The 14,598-nt window shown below is 52.9% G+C and overlaps 1 protein-coding gene across 1 annotated transcript in view; it reads left to right on the forward strand.

The window, feature by feature from the left end:
- Nucleotides 1–14,598, forward strand: part of HECW2 (HECT, C2 and WW domain containing E3 ubiquitin protein ligase 2) — a 183,187-nt gene that overhangs the window by 30,051 nt on the left and 138,538 nt on the right. The gene's annotated exons all lie outside the window — the stretch shown is intronic.

The following is a 14,598-nucleotide window of genomic DNA, read 5'->3' on the forward strand; positions in this document are numbered from 1 at the left end:
CTGAGAGGAGCCCGGCCTGTGTGGCTCAGTGGTTGAGCTTCAACCTAGGAACCAGGAGGTCACGGTTTGATCCTGGTCAGGGCACATGCCCGGGTCGTGGGCTCGATCCCCATTGTGGGGCGTGCAGGAGGCCGTTGATCAGTGGTTCTCATCATTGATGTTTCTACCACTCTCTCCTTCTCCCTTCCTCTCTGAAATCAATAAATATATATTTTTAAATTGCTGAGGGGATTCTGCCAGTGGATGATTCTGAAATACTGAGCACAGTTCATGAACCTGGTGGGCGGTGGTTAGCTGTTGCTGGGAAGATCGTGTGTCCGTGGGAAATGTGTGGGTAAGCTTTGCCGTCACCCAGCTACATCTGAAATTCAGCTCTTTCTTGCTGTGTTATCTTTTGCGGGCAAGTTACTCAGTCTCTCTGTCCCCCGGCTTTCTTGATCTGTGCAGTGGGGGTTGGAATAACTGTGCCGGAGGGTTACTCTGAGGATTCCCTGCGGGGATGTGAGGACACACTCCCAGGGCCTGGAATGTAGCTTTTCTTATTTTTATTCAGTTGGATCGCCTACCACATCCTAAGTCAAATTTTAAAAAAAACCCACGCATCTCACGGACATGTGTCTCTTTGTTTTTACTCTGTCCCTTGCTCTGTTAGCAGCTGTCTCAGCTTTCGTATGTTTTCAAAAACGCTTTCTGATGGACACGCAAAAGGACGTGGGTTCCCATTGGGAGACTCGGGGAATCTGAAAACACAGCGGAGGTGCGACGGGCGTTCATCTGGCTTTTCAGCGAACACACGGTCAGAGGGAAGAGCCGCCAGTGAAAACTGGGGCAGATCCGCAGACACTGGCTGCAAAAAGTCAGGCGTGCCTGTGAGTGATGTCAGACTCGGAGGCTTGCAGGATGCAGAAGCACAAGGGAAACTCATCATGCGCGTTCCAGGAACAGGGCTGTGCCTTCCTGACGTGCCGACCTTGACTCTGTTTGTGTGTTTGGTACCAGCGTCAACTGTTGACTTTTCCCATTGTCCACTCGTATTGTGATCTCAGAGTCTCGTCTTTGCGCTTCTCTGCCGTGCTCTCGTGTTCCCCTTCAGAATGCATAAATCTTTCGCCTTTTACTCCGAACACACGTGCTGTGAGCTTTGGGAATAGGCTGCTTGAGTTAAGTGAAGTCTTTCATTTCCGATGAGGAATCCTCTCGGCACTCCCGAGTAGCCTCCTAGATCGATAGTCAGATGTTGAGAGTTGTGATGATTGGTGGGGCGCTCAGAGGAGACCTTACGGAGTGGGGCAAAAGGACAGTGTCATTCCCCGATTAAAACATTTTTTAAATTATTGATTTCAGAGAGGAAGCGGGAGGGAGAGAGAGAGAGAAGCATCAATGATGAGAGAGAATCATGGATTGGCTGCCTCCTGCACGCCCCTGCACTGGGGATCGAGCCAGCAACCCGGGCCTGTGCCCTGACCAGGAATCCAACGGTTACCTCCTGGTCCATAGGTTGACCCTTGACCACGGAGCACACTGGCCAGGGTAAAGAATTCATTGTCTATCTGATATTCAGTGTAGCTCTCTCTCTCTCTCTCTCTCTCTCTTTCTCCACTGGTCTTGTTCACCAGTATCCCCAGTGCCTGCACCATGCCATATCATAGTACATGGAAATGCTGAGGTGTGAAAGGGATGCAATAGCAGCATTAATGTGCTTCCCTGTTCTGTTTGTTGTTGATTTTTTTTTTTTTTTGCCTTCTTTCCCAGAGGCGTGTGGTTTTGGAGAAAGGAACAATAGCATATGTAAATTTGAGGGTATGATACTACACTTCCCTGGCCGTACCTCCTCAAGCCTGCCGATGACTGCGACTGAGAGGGTGCTGGCCCAATGGCCTGTGTTTAGGAAACACCACCCCAAGAAGGGGAGTGTGAGTACGATGGCCCTAGGTCTAAACGCCAACGTTTATCTAACCTCCCTTGCTTCCATAAGTTTCTTTCAACCCGGACAACGCCTTGTGCTGTGGGGAAGTGGGAAAATAGCCTGTCTGTCGTGCCCAAACCTCAGTGACGTGTGTGTGGACCAGAACCTACAGTTCAGCTAAAGGGGCACATCTGGAGAATGTCACAGTATTTGGGAGGCAGAGGCTTGGAGGGCCAGAGCGGGGGAAGCAGCAGGGGGCGTCCGGAGACCTGGGTGTGAGTGGGGTTGCAGCTGCACCTGCCCAGCTGCGCGAGCCGCTCCTCGGCACTGGGGAGAGGCTGAGGGTCCACAGCTGGGAAGCGGGCAAGAGCTCAGGGTTACACACTTCCTCAGGATGGAAGCGCAGAGGCTGGCGTTGGGAAGTCTGTTGTTCATAGGCTGTATCGTCTTTGAAGCCAGTGAATGGTCCTTTCTAGATTTATTTTGTCTGATCTCCTACTGGGGCCTGAGGCCACTGTGGGCCCATGCCACCTGCGAGCCAGGGAGGTCGCTGGCATCTTCTGAAGGAGGCAGCTTATTGTAAACTAGAGGCCCGATGCACGGAGATTCCTGCAAGAATAGGCCTTCCTTCCCCTGGCTGCCGACACCGGCTTCCCTCCGGCACCAGGACTTGGGCTGCTTCACTCCTGCTGCTTCTAGGCACCCGGAACCGGGCTGCTTCGCTCCGGCTTCCACTGCCACCCACTGGGGGCATGCTCCAAGCCTTTGCCTCCCAAATACTGTAACATTCTTCAAATCCAGGCTACTGTCACTTGCTCTCTGTTTCCCCAATAATGTGGGCCTAATAACACCCCCGCTCAGCCTTGGAGCCCAGAGGCACCCCTTAGAGATGGAGTATCTACCATGTGTCCCTGGTACGTGGCTGGCATTTTGTAAGTGTTATTGCTGTTATTGTTACTGGCTAGGACACACCCGCACACCTGCAGTGTTTTGTCCTGGGACTCAGTTGGGTTTGCATGTCCTGCTCAGGGGTTGCTGATTCTGGAGTTCCAGGCTGCCTGTGTCCCCTCAGTCTATTCCAGAGCCAGCCCCAAGTGCTGTGGCCCCTGGGAGCTTCATGGCCAAGTGTATCTGGGTCAAGGGCACAGTAGAGAAGAAATTGCAGCCACCAAATGGAGAGTGGAGCTGAAATCCAGTCTGCCCCTCTACACAGCAAAAGCACGTGACACTCGATATGTCATCTTGCTTTCCTAGAAGTTTGCTGGAAAGACAGGGTCTTGCCGCCTTTGATCGCATTCACCCATCAGCCAGCACTTAGAATTGCAATGACTGCACTTCCGGCCCCTTTCTCCATGAAACGCTCCCCTCTCTCCCCAGCCCAGGCCAAGAGCACCAGCTAGAGTGATGGTCGCATGTAGTTTTGCATTGAGTGAGCTCTGAGAGCGACTTCTGACTGATAAGCACGGTGTGGGCTTTTCACGGGAGCTCGGCGATGCTTGGGAAAGTTGTATTCCGTTTTTATGGTTTGAAATCACAAGTCCACCAACCCCGTTCTGGACTGGGTAGGGCGCGGGGAGCCTGTTTCAGTGACCTGACTCAGTGATATCTGATCATGGGAACAGTCAACTGGAGTTCCCACATGGTGGCCACTCTGTTCTGAGTAAATCACACACCAAGTTCTCCTCTTCACCGTAGCAGTCAGCTTGTTGACATCAGCCCACTCTGAGTGTGTGTGTGTGTGTGTGTGTGTGTGTGTGAGTGAGTGTGTGTGTGTGTGTGTGTGAGTGTGTGTGTGTGAAAGCTTGTGTGTGTGGTGTGTGTGTGTGTGTGTGTGAAAGTGTGTGTGTGTGTGAGTGAGTGTGTGTTAAGTTGGTGTGTGTGTGAGTGTGTGTGAGTGTGTGTGTGTGATTGTGTGTGTGTGTGAGTGTATGAGTGAGTGTGAGTGTGTGTATGTGAGTGTGTGAGTGTGTGTGTGTGAGTGTGTGTGTATGAGTGTGTGTGTGTGTAAGTGTTTGTGTGTGTGTGTGTGAGTGTGTGTTTGTGTGAGTGTGTGAGTGTGTGAGTGAGTGTGTGAGTGTGAGTTTGTGAGTGTGTGTGTATGAGTGAGTGTGAGTGTGTGTGAGTTTGTGTGTGAGTGTGTGTGTTTGTGTGTGTGTATGAGTGAGTGTGTGTGTGAGAGTTTGTGTGTGTGTGTGTGAGTGTGTATGAGTGAGTGTGTGTGTGTATGTGTGTGTGAAAGCTTGTGTGTGTGTGAGTGTGTTTGTGTGTGAGTGTGTGTGTGTGAGTGTGTTTGTGTGTGAGTGTGTTTGTGTTTGTGAGTGTGTGTGTATGAGTGAGTGTGGGTGTGTGTGGGGGGGACACATAACTCATTCTCTGGAATGCTCCCAGGGGAAGCAAAGGAAGGAAGCTGAGGGGAGGATGGGGCGATTGCATCCTGTGCCCTGTGCAGGGGTGTGGCCACCACGGCTGGTGGGCTCTGTTTTTTCGCTCAGGATGCCTGAGCGATGCTAAGCCCCGAGGAGGGGCGGCGCGGCCCTCAGTGTTGCTCCCGGCGGGACAGGAGCCTCCTGGCCGAGGCCTCCCGAGTCTCTGCTTTCTAGAGCTTTGGGGGAGAGGAAGAAGCAGGAGCATCGGTGCGGGGACCCGCCGGGCTCTCAGGGCACGTCAGGACTCCGACCCCCCTGCACGTCCCTTCTGGCCCCTCCCGGGAATGGCGTTGCCCGAGGGGAGGCCCGGTGCACGGTTTTAAGGAGAAGGAAGCCCGTTTCTTCCTGCTGCTTCCTGCGTCGGATCTGAAGGGATGGCGTCCCCCCTGGCCAAGGCGGAGAGGGACGCCGTGGGACTGTGCGAGGTAAGGGGTCGGGAAGCTCCCGGGGATGAACCGCCCTGTCCCCTGACGGCCACGTTCCCTCCGCCTTTCTCTCTGAAAAGTTCTTAAACGTGGTCCCTCCCGGCGTGCGTAGGACCGTTCTTCACTTGCTGTGCGGGGCGTTCCCCGCAGTCCGTCACCGCACAGTCCGCCCAGCAGATCGGTGCTGGGGTTCAGCTACCAAAACTTGTGCAAATAAACACGCCGTCCCCGCAGCGTGAGCTTCTGGAGTCCCGCCGGTTCTTGATGAGTCACTTCGCTGGGAGGTTAAGCGCAGGTTTTACAGGAATGCTCCTCAACCGGCATTTGATTGAGTCTCAATAGATTTCCTGACGGCTTATCTGCCACCAGAATAATATTTTGGATGGACTTTAAAACCCTTTTCCCAGGGACTGAGATGTTTGAAGGAGTTTATTGGTGATGTAATATTTATATGGACCAGTATCCATGGAGAGCCACGTGCTGGAAGCTGATGGATTTAGTAACGCTCTTACAGTAAGACTTGAACTTGAGGATAAAACCATGCCTTTGAAAGCAGGTTTCCTGGCGGCCCTGTGGCAGACTGGCCCCCTTTTCCCAGGCCTTCTAGACGCGGTTTGAACACGGGAAGGATTGCGGGGCAGCATTTCAGTTCTACTCTGATCCTTTACTAGCTGGTGTTTCAGATGAAAGTTTTTATTTCTTGGCTATAAAATGCCCGTCAGTGGTTCTCAAGGGGGTGGGAATGTTATTTGTTTTATTGTCCAATGGGATGCAACTGGCAGTTAGTGCCCGAGAGCCGGGGATGCCAACGTCCCTATCGTGCACCGGACAGACCCTCACGGAGAATTACCGGCTGGAACGTCAGTGGCACCTCAGGGGGCAACATGGGCGCATGCTCAGTTTAATGAAAAAATACGCCGATGATTTAGTCAAGACTCAGGTGAGCCGTCCGACCTCCGAGAAGGTCATTCATCTTCTGATGAGGTCCTTTTGGGGAGGGACCCACAGGGAGCAGCCACGTCTGCAAAATTAATTCTTCAGGGTCAGGAGCCACGAACGTTCCAGAAAGCTTGCTCCCACAGGCTCCCAGTTAACATTGTCAGACCTGGTGGGTTAGCTCCCACTGAGCGACGGCAGCTCTGTCTTGATGGTATGAGCTCGTGAAGACCCAGGCCGGCGTTCACCCTCACCGGAGGGCGTTTTCGTGCTGAACGTGAGATTCGAGGGTGGCCGTGCATTTCTCGGAATCCCCCGCAGGCGTGTGCAATGGACCAGTCACATCCTGTAGGATGCGGAGGCTGCTTTTAAACCTCCCCTGGCATTAAAAGGGATTATCTTCGGGTGAGAGCTTAGTGTATGCATGGTATTTTAAAAAAAAATAATGAGAGGAGAGGAAGGAGGCTATGCAATCAGACCTTCGTCATTCCTGGCAGCTTTTACACACACACACACACACACACACACACACACACACACACACACACGGCGCTGAGAGTGTCCCCAGCTACACACTCTGTTCCAAGACCCGGTTTCCGTGTGGCAGGAGGGAGGGCCCTCTGCCTGAGGCTGGAGGAAGCCAGGCTTACGGCTCGCTGGCCGGACTGCAGGCTCTGAGCACTGTCCCCTCCGAGACATGGGTGTGCTGAGATGCTGCGAGACTGTGCCGCGTGTAAGGCCATAGCGACTGCCCCTGTGCGAACGCCTGCGCTTGTGTTGTCCGTCATTTGACATCCTGCGCTTAAGAAAGCAGGCTCCAGAAACACACCAATAAGCATGCTTTTGTTTTGACTTACGTATATTTATGAGAAATTAGAATGAAATACATTTACTTAAAACAAATACATTTAAAACGTAAAAATGAACAAAGTGCAGTTGAGGAACTGTGCTTTCGAGTATCTGTACTAATAAAACTGTAATATGCTAATTAGACCAGGAGACCTTCCGGGAGACCTTCCGGACATCCTTCCGGACAAAGCCATGGTGACAGGGCTGAGGCAGAGGCGGTTAGGGGTGATCAGGCCAGGAGGGGAGGGCAGTTGGGGGCAATCAGGCCAGAAGGGGGAGGCAGTTGGGGGCAAGCAGGCTGGCAGGGGGCTGTTGGGGGCAATCAGGCCGGCAGGGGGGTGGCAGTTGGGGGCAAGCAAGCTGGTGGGGGAGGCAGTTAGGGGCAATCAGACAGGCAGGCAGAGAGGTTAGGGGCGATCATGCTAGCAGGGGGACAAGGTAGGGGCGATCAGGCCGGCAGGCAGAGGAGTTAGGGGTGATCAGGCAGGCGAGTGGTTAGGAGCCAGTCGTCCCAGATTGCGAGAGGGATGTCCGACTGCCGGTTTAGGCCTGATCCCTGTGGGGTCCCAAATTGGAGAGGGTGCAGGCCAGGCTGAGGAACCCCCCCCCCCCTCCGTGCATGAATTTCATGCACTGGGCCTCTAGTTAAAAATAAACATAGATGAAAAGTAAACAAATAACTCCCTTGGAAAGAAGGATGAAACGAATGGAAAAATTTAAGAAGCCCACTGCTGAGCTCCTACTACGCGCCAGCTTCCACGCTGTGCCACGGACTCCTCAGCTTCCCGAGCTGGGAGCTGGCATCATTTCCCAGAAGGAAGGAATGGAGTCTGTGCAGGGGAAGGCCTTGTCCAAGGTCACAAATGCAGCAAATGGGAGAAGTGAAGTCTGAACTCAGGTCTGCTGTGCCTTGACGTTCTGGGACCCTACAGCCCCCTGCAGACAGCCTGGCAGTGTCATTCCCAGGAGGCGTCCTTCCTGCATGGCACCTGGAATAAACGGTATGTCCCTCAGAACCAAAAGCTCCTGCTCTCGATGCAGAGGGGGTGTGTGTGGACTGACGGCCAGGGCTAGCCTAGAGAATGAAAGCCTCATCTGCAAATTGTCCCCTTGGGCAGTGGTTCCACTGGGAGTTTGACCGCTCGCTATGATGTGTGCTGACCACCAGGGGGCGGCACGGAACATGGTGGGCGTCGGTGACACAGCATGGGCAGTGGGCGGCAGTGGAGGCACTGCCAGCCCTGATGGGCCCTGATGAGAGTGGGACCGCATGGGATGGTGGAGCAGGTGAGCGGGTGGTGCCAGGCCAAGGCGGGTGCGAGTGGGGGCCTGATCACCCTGTCAATCGCCCCACAGACGGCGACCAGCGCCGCCCAGCTCCCAGGCCCTGAGGGAGAAAGGGCAAATAGCAATATTATAATATTTCTTATAATTATTCCCCTTTCAGTGTGCACGAATCCGTGCACCGGGCCACTCGTGTTTCATATGTGCCATGAAGTGTTTTATGGAGTTACTAGCTGTACCCGGCCACGCGTTGCTGTGGCTCAGCCTGTTGCTGCAGGAGCCCAGAGAAGCGCTGAACGCATAATAATCTGGCCACTCAGTATATATCCCAGTGGGATCGGGCCTAAACGGGCCGTCGGACATCCCTCTCACAATCCAGGACTGCTGGCTCCCAACTGCCCTCCCCTGCAGGCCTGGGTCCCCCCGCAACTGTCCTCCACTGCAGGCCTGGTCCCCCCCCCCAAACTGCCCACCTCTGCAGGCCTGGTCCCCCCCAAACCACACTGTTGACAAAGGCAGGACCACTGGGCTAGCGGTTTAGTATAGCATGTTGCTTTTACGTCCAACAGATGGCGCTGTTTTTTTAAAAAACATGTTTTTACCTGTCACAGGTGTGACATCTATACAATAGTAGGTATAAGGTATATACAAACACACGCGTATTCGAATGCAACGTTGTGTCAAAATTTCAAAGCAATCGGTGAAGAACTTTCGGAGATTTAAGATTTTGAACAAACGGACATTTACGTTTTTATTTCGATAGATAAGTGACTGGTCGAGGCCGAGTGTGGGAAGGCGGGACTTGCAGGAGCTGTTTGCGTAAAGGGAGGGAGGAGAAGAGCCTGCAGGACTTCGCGTGACATTGCAGGACGGAGGTTTGATTGGAGGGAGCGCGGCGGGGATGAGTCAGCTCCCGGGGTCACGGGGCTGCAGCGTCTGGACTGGTGTGCAGCCTTGTGCACCAGGAGCGGCTATTTATAGCTGCCCAGCTCTGTCTGCCCAGGGAAGATGGGGCCGGGGAGGGTCATGTTTAGGTGGCGCTCCCCCACGGGGTGCCGGGCCCGGGCCTGAGGCACTGGGGCCGTCCTCTCTCGTCCTGGTGCAGTGCGCTCTGCAGGCAGCAGCCAGAAGGATTTTTTAACGAAGGGCAGGTCACGCCCCTCCCTGCTCTCAGTGCGTCAGTGACCTTCCACGATCGGCAGAATGTAGCCCAGGCTCCTCGCCGTGGTCCCGGTGGGCAGCGTGCCGTCGTGTCGGGGCGCGTGGCCTCCGAGCCAGCGGCCTGTGCTCACTCTGCACGTGGATTCCGGACCCGGGCACATTTCTTCGCGTCTCTGTGCCTTCGTTTCCCCATCGTTAAAAATATGACAACAGTATCTTACAGGATTGTTCGCAGAGGGTTTTGAGAAAACGTAGGGAGGGATTGTTTTTCTGACACAGTCTGTCTCATGGCGTCTCTCTCCTAAAAGTTCTCATCTTTTCCCAACTCCCCTGGGCTGGCTGATAGAAAAGTGAGGGCTTTGAATACGTTACTTGCCTGTTTGAAAGCCCTTTATTGAGTTAATAAAGACAAAACAGCGGAACAGTGCCCGGCGCATAGTGAGCTCCGCAGTGTTCGACATCATTATTGAGGTCCTCAAGGTGGTCTACCCGTCTCTGATTCTGGGCCTTTAGAAAAAGGTCATTTACTCTGTTCTTTTTCATGAACCTTCTTTAGCAACAGGAAATCTTGTTCTAACCTGACAGCCTTGGGGCACGAAAAAGGATTGAAGCATTGTAGTGTCATTGTCATAGAATACTAGAGGCCCGATGCACGAAATCCGTGCAAGGGGCTCAGCCCTCGCAGCCGCCACGGCTTGCCTCAGCCCTCACAGCCCCGGCTTTGTCCGGAAGGTCGTCCGGAAGGACATCCGGAAGGTCGTCCGGCTGTCCAGTCTAATTAGCATATTATGCTTTTATTATTATAGATTGTTGATGGGCCTAATATTGGATCTTGTGCCAAGGTGTTTACCAAGCTACCAAATGCTGGCCATCCTTGACCACCCCTTTGAGGACTATGTAGAGGAAGAAAAAAACACCTTTCCTCTATCCTCCTAGGTTCAGGGACTGGGCCTGCCAATCAGACTGACCAACGACAGAGCGACAGGATGAGAGGCATACACATCTCATCCGCTGCACATTTTTTATTTCTGTGTGCATGGAAACCTTCATGGGCATGAAGACTCAGAGATGTGGTTGGTCTCGGGAGCTCATACACCGTTCGAACAAAGGGCAGTACGTGGTAGAGAAGTAACTAGCTAAAGAATGGGAGGTTTTGGCTTCTAGGGGTGGTGAATTGTGGGAAGGGACAGCTATCCCCCAGGCCAGACTTGCAGACCTGTCCTGTAATGGGCTGGTGTCTTTTTGTCCCGTCTCTGGCACATTACAGTCATCCAGCTCTTCCGGTGTCGATAGGAAATGTACCATGCAGGTGGCTCCAAAGCCGTCGTCACCCGTGGGCGCCTTCTCCGCGGGTGGCCCGGTGTCATCGTTGTAACCGCCAAGCGTGCCTGTCACACACACTCTTTCTTCCATCCAGAGAGGGCTTCAGGGTACGGAATTGTACGTCCAGGGAGGATGGGTTAAACACGAATGCCACATCTTCCCCTTCATCTGGAAGTTCGCTTATGACTCTCATAGCACCGGGTACGGCTGGTGCTCTGTTTGGTACCAGCGCTGGTAAAGACTCGCCCCTCCCACAACGTCGTCCGCGTCTCAAAGTCGTTACCAGAGTTTTCTTCTCACACTGCAGTGGGATTCCACAACCTGCCTAGCACGTGCTGGTGCGTTTGCAAAGTTTTACCCGTCACGTGGCCTCTGTGGAGGTGTGTACTTGGCCTGGGTCTGGAGTGATCATTTTGATTCAAATGATTGTTGCTCAGTATCAGTCTCCCAACCCCAAGTCCTAGACAGGGCATCTGATGTCTGCGTGTAGCCGGAATGAAGCCAGGCCCCTTTATGATCCAACCTCAGGACATAGTATTACTTAACGTGTATCCGAAAGGTAATTTAACATCAACTTAGATATTTATGCTATTTTTTGGAGAAAATGTAGGGAGGGATTATTTTAAAGCAAAAGTTGTAAGCATTATTATTATTATTTTTTTATTCTCTGACACAGTCAGTCTCATGGCATCTTTTTCCTAAAAGTCCTCACCTTTCTCAACTCCCCTGATAGAGGAGTGAGGGCTTTGAATATTTTATTTTGGTCCTATTTTATCTCCAGTACTGTATGGAGGTTTGGGAAATACTGAGATAGAGGCTGAGTCATTTCCAAATCCAGATTATGTTTGGATACCTTTGACATGTCTGGTCCTGTCTCCTGTATATTCTTTTATTATCTTAAAAGCCGATTCCTGAACATTTTTGTGAATTGAAAAACCACATACAGGAGAAGACTTTTTTTAAAAGAAAATTTTCACACTGATTTTTGTGTATCAAATATTATGGGGAAGGAAGCGTTTGGGGGAAAAAAAAACTTAAAAAAGACTTTATGCTTACATTATTTTAGATTTCGTGGCATTTTAAAGAAAGAATTCACTGAGCTTCTTAAAAAGCGACTGTCTACGATCACATTATAGGAGAATAGAACAAACCCTACTTCTCCACGGCTGCAGGGCGTTATGTCCCGGGCCCGGGCAACAATAGAAACTTGTGCTGCTGAATTCAGCTCTAAGCATGGCCACTTGCTTGCTGCTTCTGATGACCACCCATGAACCCCCTCTTCCTCCCCAAAAAGAACCCTGTGAGGTCAAACAACATGTCTCCGGGAACAGTGAAGCAAAGGAACAGAGGGGACACCTTAATGACCGGCTTCAATGTGTAGATCCCCCGAAGGATACCTCCGTCTGCACCTCCCAAAGACACTTCCCGTTTGATGGACCCAGAGCCTATGGACTGTGCACCGTCCCCGGAAGCACTGGCCACCCCTCCTCTGTCCCCTTTCACGCCTCTGCCCTGCTGCTCCCCACATGGCCTCGTACCCTCTGTGCCCATCTCCTCCCGCACCGTCCGCTCTCCATGGCAGGAAGTGGGTGTCCGTGGCCTCCACATAGGCACTCCGCAGATGCCTTTGGACTGAGGGAGGGAGGGAAGGAAGGAAGGGACGAGCTAACGGGTGAAAGGGACAGGAGGTGTCCACTGTCCAGAGCTTTGCTGTAATCGCTCAGTTTCCCTGGAAAGCGCCGGGAACAGAGTTTCCCACGTGCGGTGTGTGCGGTACCGGGGTCACACCCCCTGGTTGGGGTGCGTGCTAAAATTCAGGTTCCTGTCCTTTAATTCATTAGAACAACGATAGCTTTCCCAGGAGTCCCGCCCGGGAGGCTTCCACGCACATCTCACCGGCTGGAGCGAGACCCCGTGCCACCCTCAGCTACGCGGGATTCGGAGAGAGAAGCAGGGTTCACGGGGCGCATTGTTGCCGTGGACAGAGGTGGGGCTCCGTGGGCATGGAAGCCGCTCGGCGGATGGCAGGGGCCGGCGTCTGCTCTGAGGACCCGGGCCATCCCTCCCGGCCAGCGGCCAGCGTTAGGCGATCGCCTGGGCGCCTTGGAGAGATCGGGCTGCGGCTGCATTCCATGGTGGGGGGAGTCACGTCCTGGGTGTGCTCGGGTGGGGAGGGGAGGCTCTGGACGGCTTATGCCTCTCCATTCCTGTAAAGGACAGTGGCTGCTCTTGGACTTTCACAGAAAGCATCTTTGACTTCTAATGTGCTGAATGCCAATCCCACGAAAGGACCCCCCCGCCCCCCGAGTTCTCTGGCTTGTCCATGTGAGGAAGCCAGTGGGCTCCGAGGACAGCGGCAGGCGGAAGTCGCTCAAAGCTGGGTTATCCGAGCCTCGCTTTTTGTTTCTTTTACGCTCAAAAGAAGAGAGGTTTCGCCCTGGCCGGGTGGGGTGGCTCAGTCAGTTGGAGCATCATCTCGTACACCAAAAGGTTGTGGGTTTTTTTTGTTTTGTTAGTTTGTTTTTTTCTCTCTTTATTGATTAAGGTATTACATATGTGTCCTTATCCTCCCATTGCCCTCCCACCCCTCCACTCATGCCCCCACCCCCCTGGTGTCTGTGTCCATTGGTTAGGCCCATATGCATGCATACAAGTCCTTTGGTTGACCTCTCCGCCTTACCCCCACCCTCCCCTACCTTCCCTGAGGTTTGACATTCTGGTCGATGTTTCTCTGTCTCTGGATCTATACTGGTGCAGCCACTGTGGAGAACAGTATGGAGTTTCCTAAAATACTAAAACTGGAACTCCCATTTGACCCAGGGATCCCACTTCTAGGAATATATCCCAAGAAACTAGAAACACCAATCAGAAAGGATACATGCACCCCTATGTTCATAGCAGCACAATGCACCATAGCTAAGATTTGGAATCAGCCTAAGTGCCCATCGGCAGAGGAGTGGATTAAAAAACTGTGGTACATCTACACAATGGAATACTACGCTGCGGTGAAAAAGGTTGTGGGTTTGATCCCCAGGTGGAGCATGTACGAGAGGCAACCAGTCGATGCTTCTCTCTCACATCTATCTATGTCTGTGTATGTCTCTCTCTCCCTAAAAATTAATAAAAACATATCCTCAGGTGGGGTTAAAAAAAGAAGAGAGGTTTCTCCTCTGGGATTTACCCTTGGGCTTGGGACCTTTCCTCTATCTTTCCGTTTTTTAGTGTAGCTCTTTGTTCACCCTGTCTGGTTGATCTCTGCTCTCGGTTAAAGTGCATCCCTAATCTCTCCTCCCGGAAAAGGGATTTGGGGAAACAAATGAGGTGCATTTGGCCCAGCCGGTGTGGCTCAGTGGTTGAGCATTGACATATGAACCAGGAGGTCATGGTTTGATTCCTGGTCAGGGCACATGCCCGGGTTGCAGGCTTGATCCCCAGTAGCGGGGTGCAGGAGGCAGCTGATCAACGATTGTCTCTCATCATTGATGTTTCTATCTCTTGCTCTTCCTTCCTCTCTGAAATCAATACAAATATATTAAAAACAAAACCAAAACCAAATGAGGTACATCGGACTGTGAGAGCCAGTGTTACTGTACACATTTTTGTGCACCTGTAAAACCCTGAAGGGGCTCCTTTTCACGTTTTCAGTTCATTTCCTCTTCTAGGCTCTGGGACAGAGCTTCAGACTAGTGGCATGTGAGCCAGTTCTGTAGACTATGCATCCCACAGCGCTCAGGGTGGGGGCGGAGCCTGGGCCGCCAGAGTGTCCCCGCCCGTCATCTGGAGTGGTGAGAGCCTCTTCCACTGACCCCAGTGTGCCTACAACTAGGACCGTTTTCTGTGTCATGAGGTCAGACAGCGTGGAGAGGGCCACGTTCAGGCCTGTTCCCGGGTCTGTTCTTTCTAGCCTCTTCCCTTCAGAGGTCCAGACGCTGCCTCTTCCCTTTCCTTCCGTCGGCTCGAGGCCTCCTGCCTTTGGCGGTTTGTGAAAGGTGTCCCAGGCAGACCTGGAGCCGGGACGCTGTCCGTGGCAAACCTGGAGTGTGTCCGACTCCGTCTTACAGCTTAACGTGCCTTTTTGTCCCCCACGTGGAGTTTTGTTATATTCTCCCCGCTCTGCTCCTCCCTCCTTCCGTGAAGGACCTGTCGGTGGGCGCAGCCCCTTCCCCACACATCAGCTCGGCCCCCGGCTCTGCTGTGCCCTTCGCTCTCTGTAGTCTTGTTGTTGGCCACGCTGACCAACCCGGCCAAGCCCAGCGATGCCAGCGTCTTGCCACCCGCACCCTCCCCA

The sequence above is a fragment of the Eptesicus fuscus genome, chromosome 11, assembly GCF_027574615.1.
Source record: "Eptesicus fuscus isolate TK198812 chromosome 11, DD_ASM_mEF_20220401, whole genome shotgun sequence".
NCBI classification, from domain to species: Eukaryota; Metazoa; Chordata; class Mammalia; order Chiroptera; family Vespertilionidae; genus Eptesicus; species Eptesicus fuscus.